At 43.4% G+C, this 17,017-nt stretch overlaps 1 long non-coding RNA gene across 3 annotated transcripts; it reads left to right on the top strand.

The window, feature by feature from the left end:
* The first annotated feature begins 5,953 nt into the window (after window positions 1-5,953).
* Window positions 5,954-7,313, top strand: LOC108414281. 3 transcript variants are annotated; one of them, XR_001856844.2, is made up of 4 exons: window positions 5,954-6,029; window positions 6,142-6,252; window positions 6,382-6,441; window positions 6,717-7,313. It is a non-coding gene; the product is annotated as an uncharacterized LOC108414281 (long non-coding RNA). The 3 variants fall into 3 exon arrangements; XR_001856845.2 differs by having other exon boundaries at window positions 5,965-6,029; window positions 6,139-6,252; XR_001856846.2 differs by having other exon boundaries at window positions 5,970-6,029; window positions 6,125-6,252.
* Window positions 7,314-17,017: the final 9,704 nt, after the last annotated feature.

Here is a 17,017-nt window from a genome sequence, read left to right as displayed (position 1 = left end):
ACATTCCTTAATTAAAACACACTCTGGTTGTACATTTCAATAAACAAGAATGAAAATCTATTCAATGACTAGTATTTTCATTCAGGGTTGTATTTGTACTTCACAGTATTAACAACACTGCAAAACTTTACCCATAATGGCAATTAAATCTTTGAGCACATCATTTATCACAATATTTCAATACTGTTTTTAACATGCCCTAGTCAACTTGAATTCTTGCTTGGATGGGCCATTCTCTTAAGGTATTAGCCCATGTGACCCCTTGGAATTTACAAAATTAATGTTTGCTATGTTCTGATTTCTCAAAACAGTTTGCACTACCACACTTGGCTTTTCTAGCCATTAAGCTCATTGAGGCTAGCCTAGTATATGGTAAGAGTTTTCCTTTTGAAAAAATGAGTTTGTTCTCCCTGAATGACTTTTGGTGGTCCCAAACCTTGACTTTAGGGATCCTTCATGTACCACTTTTAGATATAAACAGGGCTCAAGGGACACAGGACCTCAGGAACAAAGGACTAGACTAAGTTGCTATTGATTGAACAACTGTGGTATTTACTTAATAGCATTTCCAATAGTGATTCATCATTGATGTTGGAATTATTCCAAGACCAGGCTTAATCCATGTCTGTGAAATCAGCACTGCAAACATACTTTCACAGTGGGACGCAACAAGCAGCCGATGACGTCCCAAGTGTGTCTTATAAGTGTATTTGGGGCTACTTTTGTTATCGCATGTTGGCTTTTACACTGTCTTGCTTCTGATAAGAAAAAAAAAATTGATAATATGATTTATGTTTTTTTGCTGGTAGGAACAAAAAAATTAAGGGAGTAGAAATGGGCAGCTTCAGACAACTTACATCTACGACTGGTCTAAAGAATTTGCTGTAATTTGCATAAACTTGAGAAAATGCTATATGTGGCCTGTGTCTGGTTGCCTATTGGTCTGTTATTCCATCACTGAGGATTATGCTATACCCCTGGTTTCAAATCCCTGTTCTGTAGACTCCATGGTCTGTTCATGTGTTTTTGCTAAGCTATTACCTGTTCTAACATATTAAACTCATCTGCTAATGATTGCGATCTGATGGTCTCGTACACAGCTGAAACAATGCAACTAGCAATTTTATTGTTATTATTATTTTTATTTCACAATTAAGTACAATCAACATGACACTTATTGGCATTTATTGGCTTAAGGGGGGTCCAGATGTCTGAGACCACTAATGAAAATGTTTTGCACTGTTTTCTAAATTAATCAAATGTTTCTCATAACAAAGTATACCACCAGAATAAAATTTAGGGTTATAGAATCTTTTAAATATTTACATGAATTTCAGAACTTTGGTCTGTCCCCTTTTGCTTTAATGATAGCATGCACTCTATTTAGCATAGAAAATCACAAGTTTGTGCAAAAAAAAGGTTTTGTGAATATGTGCATTAAAAAATCAAAAAATACCTTTTTCATACCTTTTCTTTAATTAAAAATTTTCAAAACTTTAAACTTTTCTGTTGATTATTTACAGATTATCCCAGATTTTCAATGTGGTCTTGGACTTTTGGACCCCACAGTTCAACCAAAGAAAAGGTTTTCAAAACACCCCATCGGTTTTCATTGTACTTGTATTATATGGAATATGTTTTCACTGTCTAGTTTTATTTTTTTATTATTTAGAATCTTCTAAACCAGCCATTAGGGGTGTACTTTGTGTACTTCTGGTGCCAGTCCCAAGCCTGGATAAATGGTGAGGGTTGCGTCAGGAAGGGCATCCGGCGTAAAACTTGTGCCAAAACTATCATACGGATCACAAATATGATTGCCATACCAGATCAGTCAAGGCCCGGGCTAACAACAACCGCCTCTGGTACTGTTGACCAGTAGGGTGCCGGTGGAAATTGGACTACTGTAGGTCGAAAAAAACATCAAAGAGGAGAGGAGGAAGGCGGGTTAGAAGGCAGCGAGAGAGAAGGAAAGGCAGGAGTGTGGAGGTTAGAGTAGGGACTCTGAACATAGGGACAATGACTGGTAAAGGCAGAGAGCTTGCAAACATGATGGAGAGAAGGAAGGTAGATATTCTGTGTGTCCAGGAGACCAGATGGAAAGGAAGCAAGGCCAGGAACATTGGAGGTGGATTCAAACTGTTCTATCATGGTGTAGAGAGGAAGAGAAATGGAGTAGAGATACTCCTAAAGGAACAGCTTGGGAAAAGTTTTCTGGATGTAAAGAGTGTCAGACAGGATCATGAGCCTGAAGTTGGAGGTTGATAGTGTGATTTTGATTGTGGTCAGTTCATATGCACCACAGGTTGGTTGTCAGTTAGAGGAGAAAGAGGATTTTTGGAGTAAGATGGATGAAGTGGTAGATGGTGTCCCTAGAGAGGAGAGATTAGTGAGTGGTGCAGACCTCAATGGACATATTGGTGAAGGGAACACAGGGAATGAAGAGGTGCTGGGTTTGTATGGTGTGAGAGACAGAAATGCAGAAGGTCAGATGGTTGTAGATTTTGCAAAGAGAATGGAAATGGCTGTGGTGAACACATATTTTCAGAATAGGGAACAACATAGGGTGACATACAAGAATGGAGGGAGGTGCACACAGGTGGATTATATCCTTAGCGGGAGATGCCACCTAAAGGAGATTGGAGATTGTAAAGTGGTGCCAGGAGAAAGTGTAGCAAGGCAGCATAGGGTGGTTGTCTGTAGAATGAGATTAGAAACAAAGAAGAGGAAGAGAGTGAAGACAGAGCCAAAGATTAGATGGTGGAAGCTGAAGGAGGAGGATGGTTGCAGGCAGTTCAGGGAAAAATTGCAACAGGCCCTTGGGGGCAGTGAGGAGCTACCTGAGGACTGGGAAACTACAGCTAAGGTGGTGAGAGAAACTGGCAAAAATGTGTTGGGTGTTTCGTCTGGTCAGAGGAAAGAAGACAAGGAAAGTTGGTGGTGGAATGAGGAAGTCCAGGAGAGTATTCAGAAGAAGAAGCTAAGAAAAAGTGGGATAACCAGAGAGATGAAGGAAGTAGGCAGGACTACTCTGAGGCTAGTCGCATAGCGAAAAGAATGGTGGCAAAGGCTCAGTCCTCTGATGAGCTGTAAGAGAGGCTGGACAGTAAAGAAGGAGTAAAGGACTTGTATCACTTGGCTAAACAGAGAGATAGAGCTGGAAAGGATGTACAGCAGGTTAGGCTGATAAAGGATAGAGAGGGAAATGTACTAGTGAGTGAACAGAGACTGTTGAGTAGATGGAAGGAGTACTTTGAAGAACTAATGTATGAGGAAAACGAGAGAGAGAGGAGGACAACGGGGGGGAGAGAGAGTGCAGAGGAAGTGCAGAGAATTGCTAAGGTGGAAGTGAGGGCAGCTTTAAAAAGGATGAAGAACGGAAAGGCAGTTGGTCCAGATGACATACCTATGGAGGAATGGAGAGAAGGCAATGGACTTTTTAACCTGGTTGTTTAACAAAATCCTGGAGAGTGAGAGGATGCCTAATGAGTGGTGAAGCAGTGTACTGGTTCCCATTTTTAAGAACAAGGGTGATATGCAGAGCTGCAGTAACTACAGAGGTATAAAGTTGATGAGCCACACCATGAAGGTATGGGAAAGAGTTGTTGAAGCAAGGCTAAGGCAAGAGGTTCAGGTCAGTGAGCAGCAGTTTGGTTTCATGCCCAGAAAGAGTACCACAGATGCAATTTTTGCATTGAGAGTGTTGGTAGAGAAGTACAGAGAAGGTCAGAAGGAGGTACATTGTGTCTTTTGTGGATCTAGAGAAGGCATATGATAGGGTGCCAATAGAGGAACTGTGGTACTGTATGAGGTCAGGTGTAGCTGAAAAGTATGTTAGGGTGGTGCAGGACATGTATGAGGATAGTGAGACAGTGGTGAGGTGTGCAGTTGGAGTGACAAATGGTTTCAAGGTGAAGGTAGGGTTACATCAGGGATCAGCTTTGAGCCCCTTCTTGTTAGCAATGGGGATGGAAAGGTTGACAGATGAGGGCAGGCAGGAGGCTCCATGGACCATGATGTTTGCATGACGTTTGTAATCTGTGGTGAGAGTAGAGAGCAGGTGGAAGAGAATCTGGAGAGGTGGAGGTTTGCACTGGAGAGGAGAGGAATGAAGGTCAGTAGAGACAAGACGGAATACATGTGTGTGAATGAGAGGGAGGCAGGTGGAAAGGTGAAGATGCAAGGAGTAGAGGTCGTAAAGGTGGATGACTTCAAATATCTTGGGTCAACCATCCAGAGCAGTGGACAGTGTAGAAAAGAGGTGAAGAAGAGGGTGCAGGCAGGATGGAGTGGGTGGAGACGGGTGTCAGGGCTGATGTTTGACAGAAGGATGGCAGCAAGAGTGAAAGGGAAGGTTTACAAGAAAGTAGAGTGTCCTGCTATGATGTATGGTTTGGAGACTGTGGCTCTGTCTAAAAGACAGGAAGCTGAGCTGGAGGTGGCGGAGATGAAGATGCTGAGATTTTTGTTGGGAATTGACTTATGGATGTAGTGAAGGTGGACATGGAGATGGTTGGTGTGAAAGTAGAGGAGGCAGTGGATAGGGCAAGATGGAGGCAGATGATCTGCTGTTTTGCTGGCGGTAGTGGAGTTTGATGACTGTGAAGACGACCACGGAGATGGAAGAGACCGGAGATGGCTGGCGGTAGTGGCGTTTGACGACTGTGAAGACGACCACGGAGACGGAAGAGACCGAATGGCTGGCGGTAGTGGCGTTTGATGACTGTGAAGACGACCACGGAGACGGAAGAGACCGAATGGCTGGCGGTAGTGGCGTTTGATGACTGTGAAGACGACCACGGAGACGGAAGAGACCAAATGGCTGGCGGTAGTGGCGTTTGATGACTGTGAAGACGACCACGGAGACGGAAGAGACCGAATGGCTGGCGGTAGTGGCGTTTGATGACTGTGAAGACGACCACGGAGACGGAAGAGACCGAATGGCTGGCGGTAGTGCCGTTTGATGACTGAAGACGCCCACGGAAACGGAAAAGACCGTTGGCCACATTGATTGAAGCAAATATAGTGCTGAAGCGTTGCTGGTGTGACTCACTGCTGCTCTGAATGAGTGGCCTGGGGCGATTGCCAGGCCACGTGTGATGCCGGTTGAGGTTGCGGGGTTATTAGAGGACAATTAAATGCCGGGTCAGTTTGCTCCTTTTTAGAGATATTATTAATTGTAGGCCAGTGCCACCTTTTTCTAGAGATTTTGCCTTTTTAAATCCTTCCAACCCTGGTGTGACTGTGTATTTGTATCTTCGTTCTTAAAGTTTAGTGGCTACCCTGTTTGCAGTACTGGTTGTATAGGGGGGGCATGATACATGGGAAGCTGTAGATTGCAGTGTGGTGTCTAGTGTGTGGTATTGTTTTAAGGCTGTGCTGTGGAGCGTGCTGTGTAGATTTGGATTGTAAAGTAATGATTTCTTATTTGTTTGTTTCTTTGCTTTATATTTGTTTTGGCTTATTTTAGAGTACAGCTTCTGGTGATTGTCCTCCCAAATAGAAACAGTGTTTTATCCAGCCATTTGCATCTGATTATATAGTGTGAATAAAATCTTAATAATATATGTTCATGTTGCAAGGCGTGGTCTTAATCCTGTGAACACTGTTTTCCCAGACCTGACTGGTTCAACAAAGGTGGTGGCAGCAGGTATGCTACCGTAGACTAGAAACACTACAGGAGTGTCTGACTGTGAGAATCAAGTGGTTACATATAGAAATGCAGTAGGAGAATCACCAGTAGCAAAACAAATGAACAATCAGTTAGTTGTACACTTTTGTTTCAGACATTAAGTTTTGTTAGTGTAGTATGGTGGAATGCTTAGGGGTTTCACATTTTCACATTAAAGTGAACATGGCCATTAAGGAGGCACACACCCACTTTGTGGTGGGTGGAACGTGGGTAGGCAGCATGCTGATTTCCGGGGAAAGATAAAAGGGGAGCACACCAAGGTGAGTTCACTTCCTGATTGGTTAAACAAAGGAATGGTGGGGATTGTTTGTTGCTGTCGCCGCTGAAAGAACTCTGTTCGGTAAGTTTGTATACGGTTGCTAACTGTTAGCAGGGTGCTGGTGGTGATAGCTTGAAGTCTGCAGAGTGTAATTCCAGATTATTTTTCATTCCTAGTGTATGTGTGTTAGCAGGTAGCCAACCAGGCGAGAATCCGAGAAGTGCACTTAGCAGATTCACGGTTGGGTTGGGTATCAACCGTGGCCTAAGTGGCACTGCTGGTCTACCGTTTGCATACGTATTAGGTATGTGGTCACGTTTGTTGCTTTTCATTCATGCTTGAGCAGTGTGTGGTTTGGAGTGTTTTGTGTACATTTTGTGTACATAGCTGCATGATCATTCTAGCTGGATGATAATTCTAGTTCTATTTACAGCTATGGAGCAAGTATGCTGAGCAAGCAATCGTAGTGGTGTTAGTAGTGCTTGTTACCTGGGTAGGTCATTCAATGGGGAGATACCACTATTGTGATGGCACATGGGCTGGTGTGTGTATGTGGTGCCATTGTTACCATTCGTATTACTATTGATTTATATGATGTGGGTGTATAGTGATCTGTATTATATTATGGGATATTATAAATTGAGCAGTCACCATAAGTACTTTACACATGTGTAGACTGCATGCTTAAGGCAACCTATTAGCACCCTATACTTGTGATTTTATGATTTATATTGAATCTTATTCTAATGTGAGTTTATTTTCTTTTAGAGTGGAATCGAGCCGGGGTGCTTGCGGGCCACTGTTTCTTCCCTCCACTGAGTTTTTGTTTTTATTATTGTGTGCCTTGCAAGTGGTATAAGTGTTTCTTGTATCTATTTTTATGGATTGTAGTTTCTTGTTTAGGATATAGTATTGGGATTGAGGTTTTTAGGTATTACCACTGTTATTTATGGAACTTTTGTAATAGCATATCACAGGTCGTTTGTTCATGGTTGCACCCTGGAAGGTGTTTACTTTTATTCTTTTCTTTGACTTGTGATCAAGGGGTGGGTTGCCCTGGTGCTCTGGCTGTGCCATCTTTGGGTGTTTTATTTGTTGTGTAGTATTGCTGTGGGTGATTTTTATTTGGTGAGCGTTGGTTTGTATGGTCATTTGGTCATTGATTGGGGGTACTTTTGGGTGAAAAGCATCATGGGCTTGGGCACCTCCTTGGCCACATTTGTTTATTTGGGGCCTGTGCTATGCTAACTAGTCTTGGTAAGTAGCCTGAATCCCATACAGTTATCAATAGTAACTACAACTTTCGAGACTCTTTGTTCTTAATGTTTTTTTTGTAATTGTAAAATAAAATGTACTGCAATGTTATATTCTGATTGATGCAGGTGTATTATTTGCTGGCTCTAGACACTCTTTTGGTTGAGTGGCCTGTGAGAAGGGTCCCCTTCCCTGTAATATAGGGGTGGCGTAGTCGAAGCACTCTTTCATTTAGGTGTCTGCATAAGTACAAGGTGGGGTGCTTTTATTGTATTGATATTGCACCTGGTACCAGTGGGGGGTAGTACGCCACATTAGTGTTATGTCCACACATTAGGAAGTTGTGGTGATTTAAAGAGGAATTCCACCAATGTTTCAAAATTTTTGCATAATTAAATATTTAGATGTAAACTAAGTCATTCAGAATGATTTAGTGTAAAATGCTGCATTTTGTAGTCACAATTCCTCATAGTGTTGGTGACAGGATCCAGACATTTATTTATCGTGGAAAGGTAAATGCAAGACATTGGGTAGCAAAATAGTCCTCATATAAACCGTGTAGGTTCACTGGGGATGAAATGAGTGCCACAAACCACTCTGAATGACTTTGTTAACTTCTCAACCAGAAATAAAAAATGGTGGAATTTCCATTTAATACCAGATAGAATAATAGGGTAATCAAATGGCATCATTTTTGCTCACGCAATGTCATGTGTCAATGAAGTTGCTCCGCTTTGTTAGAGGTACCTTTTAGATATTGAATCTCATTCTCCTTTTAATTATCCCTACACTAAAAATATTTCATTAGTTAATTATTATTTACAGATTACAGTTCTGTGTTGAATTTAATGATGAAGGACCTGTGCCAAGAGCTCAATTAGTTTTGTCTTTCAGTCACCAAAAAATGTGCAGGTGTCTGTTCCCAGAATTAAAAATGACATTACAGTAATTACTGTGTGGTTGATTTGAATGGGCCTACTATTGCTATTGAGTTCAAACTTTTACAAATTACTGAAGGTAATTCACTCTGGAAATTTTAGTTACTTACCAGACTTTGAAACTACGGACATTACAGATTTGTATTGGATTAGTCACAGTTCTTGTCGATAATCACTGATAAGTACAGTACCTCCCCAGGTAAAGCTATTCCAGCTCGAGCAGGGTTTCAGATATGTCTGCATTATGGAAAGCGCAACTAATGTTGAATGCCCCCCCTTCCCCTTGTGCTTAGAGAGAACATTGTGACAGTGTTCTGCCTCTTTCTCAGCTTTCTAGTAAATACATTTTTAAAAAAAGCAATCGTATTGCAACTACCAGCACTCATGCAGAATAGGCAAGAGAAGGAGAGAGGGATAGAGAGAATTGAAGAGGATGCAGTTTTGCATATCAGACTTTCTTTCAAAAGCATTAACACATTCTCTCGCTAGGACAATCTCATAGACATGTAAATGCATCTCGCATCTCCTCACAGAATGAGAAGCAGCACAGCTGAAAAACTGAGTGGAGATCTTTAGAAGACGATTTTTAGAACTCCTTCAGAAGACGAAAGAGATCCTTAGACCTTTTGTATTGTGCTAATGGTTTCAGAACAGATGTGTGAATGCTGTGGTAAGGTGATATATTAATATTGTTTAATTATGGCCAGTCACGATAATGAACAGGCTGTCTGTTCTACTGAAATGCATGCGTTAATGAGGTATTCATTAATTCTCTCTCTCTCTCTCTCTCTCTCTCTCTCTCTCTCTCTCTCTCTCTCTCTCTCTCTCTCTCTCTCTCTCTCTCTCTCTCTCTCTCTCTCTCTCTCTCTCTCTCTCTCTCTCTCTCTCATTATAAACTCAGGTAATATATTTATCACCCTTTTTCTTTTAGTACTGTCATGATTCCTTAATTACACTCAATTACTTAAAAACTTAACATATACCTTCACCATGAAACTGCAACAGTTATCAATCTGTGTGAGGTTAATGAATATTTTCAGTTTTCTTTTTTTTATAAACTTTTTTTACTCCCACAAACGGGGAAATTCCACCTCTGCATTTAACCCATCCGTGAAGTGAAACACCACATACACACTAGTGAACACACACACAAGGGGGCAGTGAGCACATTTGCCCAGAGCGGTGGGCAGTCCTATCCACGGCACCCGGGAAGCAGTTGGGGGTTAGGTGTCCTGCTCAAGGACACCTCAGTCATGGACTGTCAGCACAGGGGATCGAACCGGCAACCTTCCGGTCACAGGACCAGTTCCCTAACCTTCAGCCCATGACTGCCCCACCCACAATCCTCAGCTTACTGGTTTTCTTACAGTATCTCTCAAAAGCAAATATTTTATATCTTTTCATGGGACAACACATTATATCCAAGTTTAATTTCTAAAGTAGTCAGTGTGCAAATTGCATAGCAGTATAGATTTACTGTCCTCTGGAAAAAAACTCAACACAGCCATTAATGTCTAAATAGCTGGCAACACAAGTGAGTACACCTCACAGTGAACATGTTCAAATTGTGCTCAACGTGTCAATATTTTGTGTGACCACCATTACTATCTAGCACTGTCTTCATCCTCTTGAGCATGGAATTCACCAGAGCTGCACAGGTTGCTACTGGAATCCTCTTCCATGATGACATCATGGAGCTGGTTGATGTTAGACACCTTGCACTCCTCCTCCTTCCACTTGAGGATGTCCCACAGGTGCTCAATTGGGTTTAGGTCTGGAGACATACTTGGCCAGTCCATCACATTTAACTTCAACAAGGCAGGAGGTGTATTTGAGGTCATTATTGAGTTGGAAAATTGCCATGTGGCGCAGTTTCCGAAGGAAGGGATCACGCTCTGCTTCAGAATGTCATAGTACATGTTGGAATTCATGTTTCCCTCAGTGAACCACATCTCGCCAGTGCCGGCAGCACTCAAGCATCTCCAGACCATGATGCTGTCACCACCATGCTTAGATAGGCACCATAGGCAAGAGAGTTGCCTTGGTACTCCTCACCAGGGTGCCACCACACATGCTGGACACCATCTGAGCCAAACAAATTTATCTTGGTCTCATCAGACCATGGGACATGGTTCCAGTAATCAATGTCCTTGGACTGCTTGTCTTGAGCAAACTGTTTCTGGGCTTTTTTTGTGCGTCAGCTTCAGATGAGGCCTCCCTCTGGGACAACAGCCATGCAGACCGAGTTGATGCATTATGCGGTGTATGGTCTGAGCACTGACAGACTGACCTCCCACTTCTTCAACTTCTGCAGCAATGCTGGCAGTACTCATATTTATTTATTTATTTTTTTTTAAAGCCAACCTCTGGATATCATGCTGAATATGCGGACTCAACTTCTTTGGTCGACTCTGGTGAGGCCTGTTCCAAATATGGCCACCATGCTATAGCTCAATTTCAGGGTTTTAGTAATCTTCTTATAGCCTAGACCATCTTTGTTGTTCTTTGCCATGAGGTGCCGTGTTGAATATCCCGTGGCCAGTATGAGTGAATTGTAGCCAAAACACCAAATTTAACAGCTCTGCTCCCCATTTACACCTGGAACCTTGTAATTCTAATGAGTCACCTGACACCAGGGAGGGACAACACAATTGGGTGCAATTTGGGCATGCTTACTGTGAGGTGTACTCATTTGTGTAGCCAGCCATTTAGACATTAGTGTTATTTGAGGACAGTAAATCTATACTGCTGTACAAGCCGTACACTGACTACTTTACGTTATATACAAGTTTAATTTCTATAGTGTTGTCCCATGAAAAGATACAATGAAATATTTGCAGAAATGTGAGGGGTCTATGAAAAGACTCTTCTGAAACTACTGAGGCCCAGACATAATTGTCCTCATAGCTAGTAACTGCCGTATTAGCCTCTCTCAAGCATCAGAAAATGCATGAACTGCTTAGAAATGGCTCCTAAAGGGTTCTTGTTGGAGAATGTACTCTCATGTAAACATTCTTACAAGAAATATTATTTCCACAGTGATTTCAGTCAGATTTCTTTGTTGGTTGTAGTCTGGGAGGATAAACACCGTTGCTTGATCCTTCACTGATCACAAAAGAGGTAAAAAGTACACTAGTCAGCAAACTCCAATGAAAAGGACATGTAGGGAGCCTCATATTAAACCAAAAATACTTGAGCTATGGCATCAATCCAGAGAACACTTTTTCTACTTGCCACTTTTATTTTTGACAATGCAGACTTTTAGCAAGGACTGCTGTGTGCATCTGCTTTTACCATTCTGCTTATTATGCTAAGCTAGCTAGTAGTCATAATATGCAATTTAAAGGTGACACTGTAGCACTGAGGAGTCTCTGGGTAAGTCAAAAAGGTTTCAGAACCATGAATGTTTTCAGGAGCTTTTGATTATTAGTTATTATTTGTTGTTGTTGTTGTCATCCATCCTTCCATCCCTGGGGTTTGGGTCGCGGGGGCAGCATCCTAAGCAATGAGGCCCAGACCTCCCTTTCCCCAGCCACTTCCACTAGCTCTCCAAGGGGGATTCTGAGGTGCTCCCAGGCCAGCTGGGTGATATAGTCCTGGGTCTTCCCCGGGGTCTCCTCCCACGTGGACTTGCCTGTGACCACCCAAGGGAGGCGTCCAGAAGGCATCCTAACCAGATGCCCGAACCACCTCAGCTGGCTCCTCTCGACGTGAAGAAGCAGCGGCTCTACTCAGAGTCCCTCCTGGATGACCGAACTTCTCACCCTATCTCTAAGGGAGAGTCCAGACACCCTGCGGAAGAAACTAATTTCCACCGCTTGTGTTCTCAATCTTATTCTTTCGGTCATTACCCAAAGCTCATGACCATAGGCCTATCCCCGACCCAGAGGGGGTTCTCCACCCTTTTCCGCCTGAGAACCATGGTCTCGGATTTAGAAGTACTGATTCTCATCCTGGCCACTTCACACTTGGCTGCAAACCGATCCAGCGAAAGCTGAAGTTCGCGGCCTGATGTCCCCAATAGGACCACATCATCTGCAAACAGCAGCGATGTGACCCTCCATCCCCTGACTGCGCCTAGAAATTCTATCCATAAAAATTATCCAAAATTAGCCTTGTACCCTGTACTCCCGAAGCACCTCCCACAGAATACCCCGGGAACACAGTCAAATGCCTTCTCCAGATCCACAAAGCACATGTGGACTGGTTGGGCAAACTCCCATGAACCCTCCAGAATCCTGGAGAGGGTAAAGAGTTGGTCCAGTGTTCCACGACCAGGGCGGAACCGGCACTGCTCCTCCTGGATCCGAGGTTCGACTATAAGCCGGACTCTCTTCTCCAGTATCCCTGCATAGACCTTACCAGGGAGGCTGAGGAGTGTGATTTCCCTTGTAATTGGAACACACTCTCTGGTCCCCATTTTTAAAAACACCGCCCCCGATGTCCACACAATGTTGAAAAGGCGTGTCAGCCAAGACAGCCCCACAACATCCATAGACTTGAGGAACTCAGGGTGGATCTCATCCACCCCTGGAGCCTTGCCACCAAGGAGCTTCTTAACTACCTAAGCGACTTCGGCCTCAGTAATGGACAAGCCTATTACCATGTCCCCAGACTCTGCCTCCTCACTGGAGAACGTGTCGGTTGGATTGAGAAGGTCCTCAAAGTATTCATTCCACCGCCCAATGACGTCTTCAGTTGAAGTCAGCAGCACACCATCTCCACTATATATAGTGTTAGTGGCACATTGCTTTCCCCTTCTGAGTCGCCTGACGGTTTGCCAGAATCTTTTCGGAGCCGACCTAGTCACTTTCCAAGGCCTCACCAAACAACTCCCACACGTTTGTTTTTTTGCCTTGGCGACGACTGAAGCCACAGATCGCTTGGCCTGTCGATATTTGCCAGCTGCCTCTGGTGTCCCACAGGCCAACCATGCCCGGTAAGACTCCTTCAGCTTGACAGCATCTCTCACCTGGGGTGTCCACCACCGGGTTTGAGGATTACTCCCCCGACAGGCACCAACTACCTTACGGCCACAGCTACAGTCAGCCGCTTCAACAATGGAGGAGCGGGACATGGCCCATTCTGAGTCAATGTCCCCCACCTCCCCTGATATCTGGTCAAAGTTCTGATGATGAGTTGAAGATCAATCTGACAGGTTCTTCTGCCAGACGTTCCCAGCAAACACTCACGTGTGGGCTTGCCTGGTCTGACCAGCATCTTCCCCACCACCTGATCCATTTGTCCCAATCCCACCCCTCCAGGTCTCACTGGCATTGCCCACGTGAGCATTAAAGTCCCCCAGTAGGACAATAGAGTCTCCAGGAGGAGCAATTTCAAGCACCCTTCCCAAGGACTCTAAGAAGGCTGGGTACTCTGAACTGCTGTTTGGTGCATAAGCACAGACAGCAGTCAGGACCCGTTCCCCAACCCGAAGGCGTAGGGAACCTACCCTCTCGTCCACCGGAGATAATCCCAACATACAGGCACAGAGTCGAGGGGCTATGAGAAAGCCCACACCTGCCTGCCACCTCTCATCATGGGCAACTCCAGAAAAGAATAAAGTCCAGCCCCTCTCAAGGAGATTGGACCCAGAGCCCAAGCTGTGTGTTGAGGTGAGCCCGACTATATCTAGCCGGTATCTCTCAACCTCGCGCACCAACTCGGGCTCCTTCCCCGCCAGTGAGGTAACGTTCCAAGTTCCAAAAGCCAGTTTCAGCAACCGAGGATCAGAACGCCAAGGCCCATGCCTTCGGACACTGCCCGATCCACAAAGCACCGAACCCCTACTACTGCCCCTTCCATTGGTGGTGGTTCGATGGGAGGGGGGACTAAATGCCCGGACACCAGACGCTCGCTGGCGAGCCCCTCCACCAGACCTGGCTCCAGGGTGGGGCCCCGGTAACCCTGTTCCCGGCAGGGTACACAAGTCCTGATTTCGTCTGTTCATAGGGGTTATCACACTTTGTCTGACCTGTCACCTAGGACCATTTTGCCATGGGAGATCCTACCAGGAGCTTTTGCTCCAGACAACATAGCTCCTAGGATCATTCAAGGACGCAAACCCCTCCACCACGATAAGGTGGTGATCCATGGAGAGGTATTAGTGGTGGTAGTAGTAGTAGTAGTAGTTACTGATTGAAACTAGCAGTAGTGGTCTAGGATCAAGCTTGGTCATGCCTGGTATTGATGCTGAAATGCTAAATTATCCCTTTCAGAGCTTTGCTTAGACGCAGTCTGAGATATTTGCTCTGCTGCACATTAAACACAGCCTGTTACATAACATCAGACAGAGATCATTAATTTAGAACTGAACTAGCTCTCGAAAGGGAGAAGGGGATTTACACATGTTTTTAATATGCTGTTGTTATACTGTCTATAATCCATACATGCTCACTGTTTTGTGCTTTTGTTCTCATTCTCTCTAGCTCTGGTTTGATAAACATGGTAATTGCTCTACTCAATTTCATATAGGATTGGTTTTAATTTCCTGCATAGCTTTTACCCCCTGGTTGATCTGTAAATCATACATCTGATCAAATCTGACATCATGTGTTGATGAGAACACTTCTGATAGATACATAAGACCACACAAGGACAAATAAATATATTTCATAGAAAAGAACATTTATTTCACATCAACAATGAGCTATATGTGTTCCACAAGAAGTGTCTTTAAGAATGCATGGAAAATCACAAAATCTAAATTTGTTTGAAATTAAGGGCATTATTCATTCCATGTAGCTGTGGTGAAATGCAGAATGAAATGGCAAGGACAGCACCATTTGTTTTGGTTTTTATGTGTTTAACCATTCTAAAAGCTTTAGCTCAGGCTAACATGCATCATAGCAAAAAATCAATGCAGTGGGCTAATCTTGACATGCTTGATTTCACAAAATTTCACAAAAGCCCACAAGCCAAGCAGCACAGAGATATCACACTTTTATTGCTGAACATTTGCTGTAACTTCAGCTACCCTGATTAAATAGTTATAGTGAAATATTCCAATATCAAAATACTTTAACATTGTCAGTGATTAATTTTTTGTCAAGTTTTTCAGAGCTATTTGAGGACAAACGTGCAAAACCAGCAGCTACTTAATCATCAGTGCAAGTAAGAGTTGGCTCATTAGCGTGTATATTCCCTAATAATGATATAATATAATTGGTCTGTGAGTTATGATTACGATCTTCTTGATTGTTATGAAATGTTTGGGGAGCATATCAAGACATGAAGCACTGGTCACAGTATGAACCCACATTTATATTCACCATTTAAGAATTTAAAACTGGCACAACATTAATTGCATTAACTGCCACCAAGTTCAGATACCAAGTCCAGGGTGTATCCTGCCTTCCGCCCAAAGACTGCTGGGACGCAAAGAAGAGAGAAATCTCTGCAAGTAAGCGGCAAGACAGAAAACCAACATTGAATACCCGTGACCTTCGATCCCTGAGACGGCACTGCATTAAAAACCGACATCACTCTGTAACGGATATTACCACATGGGCTCAGGAACACTTCAGAAAACCATTGTCAGTGAACGCAGTTTGTTGCTTCATCTACAAGTGCAAGTTAAAACTGCCATGCAAAGCGAAAGCCATATATCAACAACACCCAGTAACACTACCGGCTTCTCTGGGCCCGAGCTCATCTGAGATGGACTGATGCAAAGTGGAAAAGTGTCCTGTGGTCTGTGAGTCCACATTTCAAATTGTTTTTGGAAATCATGGATGTTGTGTCCTCCGGGCCAAAGAGGAAAAGGACTGTCCGGATTATTGTCAGCGCAAAGTTCAAAAGCCAGCATCTGTGATGGTATGGGGGTCTGTTAGTGCCCATGGCATGGGTAACTTGCACATCTGTGAAGGCACCATTAATGCTGAAAGCTACATACAGGTTTTGGAGCAACATATGCTGCCATCCAAGCAACGTCTTTTTCAGGGACGTCCCTGCTTATTGCAGCAAGACGATGCCAAGCCACATTCTGCATGTGTTACAACAGCATGGCTTCATAGTAAAAGAGTGCAGGTACTAGACTGGCCTGCCTGTAGTCCAGACCTGTCTCCCATTGAAAATGTGTGGCACATTATGAAGCGCAAAATACAACAACAGAGACCCTGGACTGTTGAACAATTGGAGTTGTACATCAAACAAGAATTGGAAAAAATTGCACCTACAAAGCTTCAACAAGTAGTGTCCTCAGTTCCCAAACGCTTACTGAGTGTTGTTAAAAGGAAAGGTGATGTAACAAAGTGGTAAACATGCCCCTGTCCCAACTTCTTTGGAATGTGTTGCAGGCATCAAATTCAAAATGAGTGAATATTTGCAAAAAACAAAGTTTATCAGTTTGAACATTAAATGTCTTGCCTTTTGTAATGAATTCAATTGAATATAGGTTTAAAAGGATTTGCAAATCATCGTATTCTGTTTTTATTTGTTTTACACAACGTCCCAACTTCATTGGAATTGGGGTTGTACTCAACACCTGCTGGTGTGGGTTCATGACTGTTTCTTCTGTTTTTAAATTATGCACACAGAAGTGACTTTTGTGCTATAGGCCCCCTTTGGAGAAATCTCATACTACAAAATCTACGAGTGAATGAGTGAGTTCAAAATTCACGTTCACATACTTTACATAATAAAAAAAGTTTTTTTTTTTAGTTATAGTGGAGGTGCTCTGGGATTTAGCTATAGATGTCTAAGGGTAACCATGAAGCACTATCATTTTAAAACTGAACCTGACCACCTAGGTCTATGCTGCAGTGTGCAGTCTAAACTGGTCTTTGCTCCATCAAAAGAGTGTGTTAAAATTAATTCTAGGTCATAATAGAGAAGGACACTAAGGCAAAAGTGACTTTACTATCAACACAGTGTCAT

This window comes from Pygocentrus nattereri, chromosome 25 (assembly GCF_015220715.1).
Source record: "Pygocentrus nattereri isolate fPygNat1 chromosome 25, fPygNat1.pri, whole genome shotgun sequence".
NCBI classification, from domain to species: Eukaryota; Metazoa; Chordata; class Actinopteri; order Characiformes; family Serrasalmidae; genus Pygocentrus; species Pygocentrus nattereri.
This window is presented reverse-complemented; position numbering and strand designations above follow the sequence as displayed.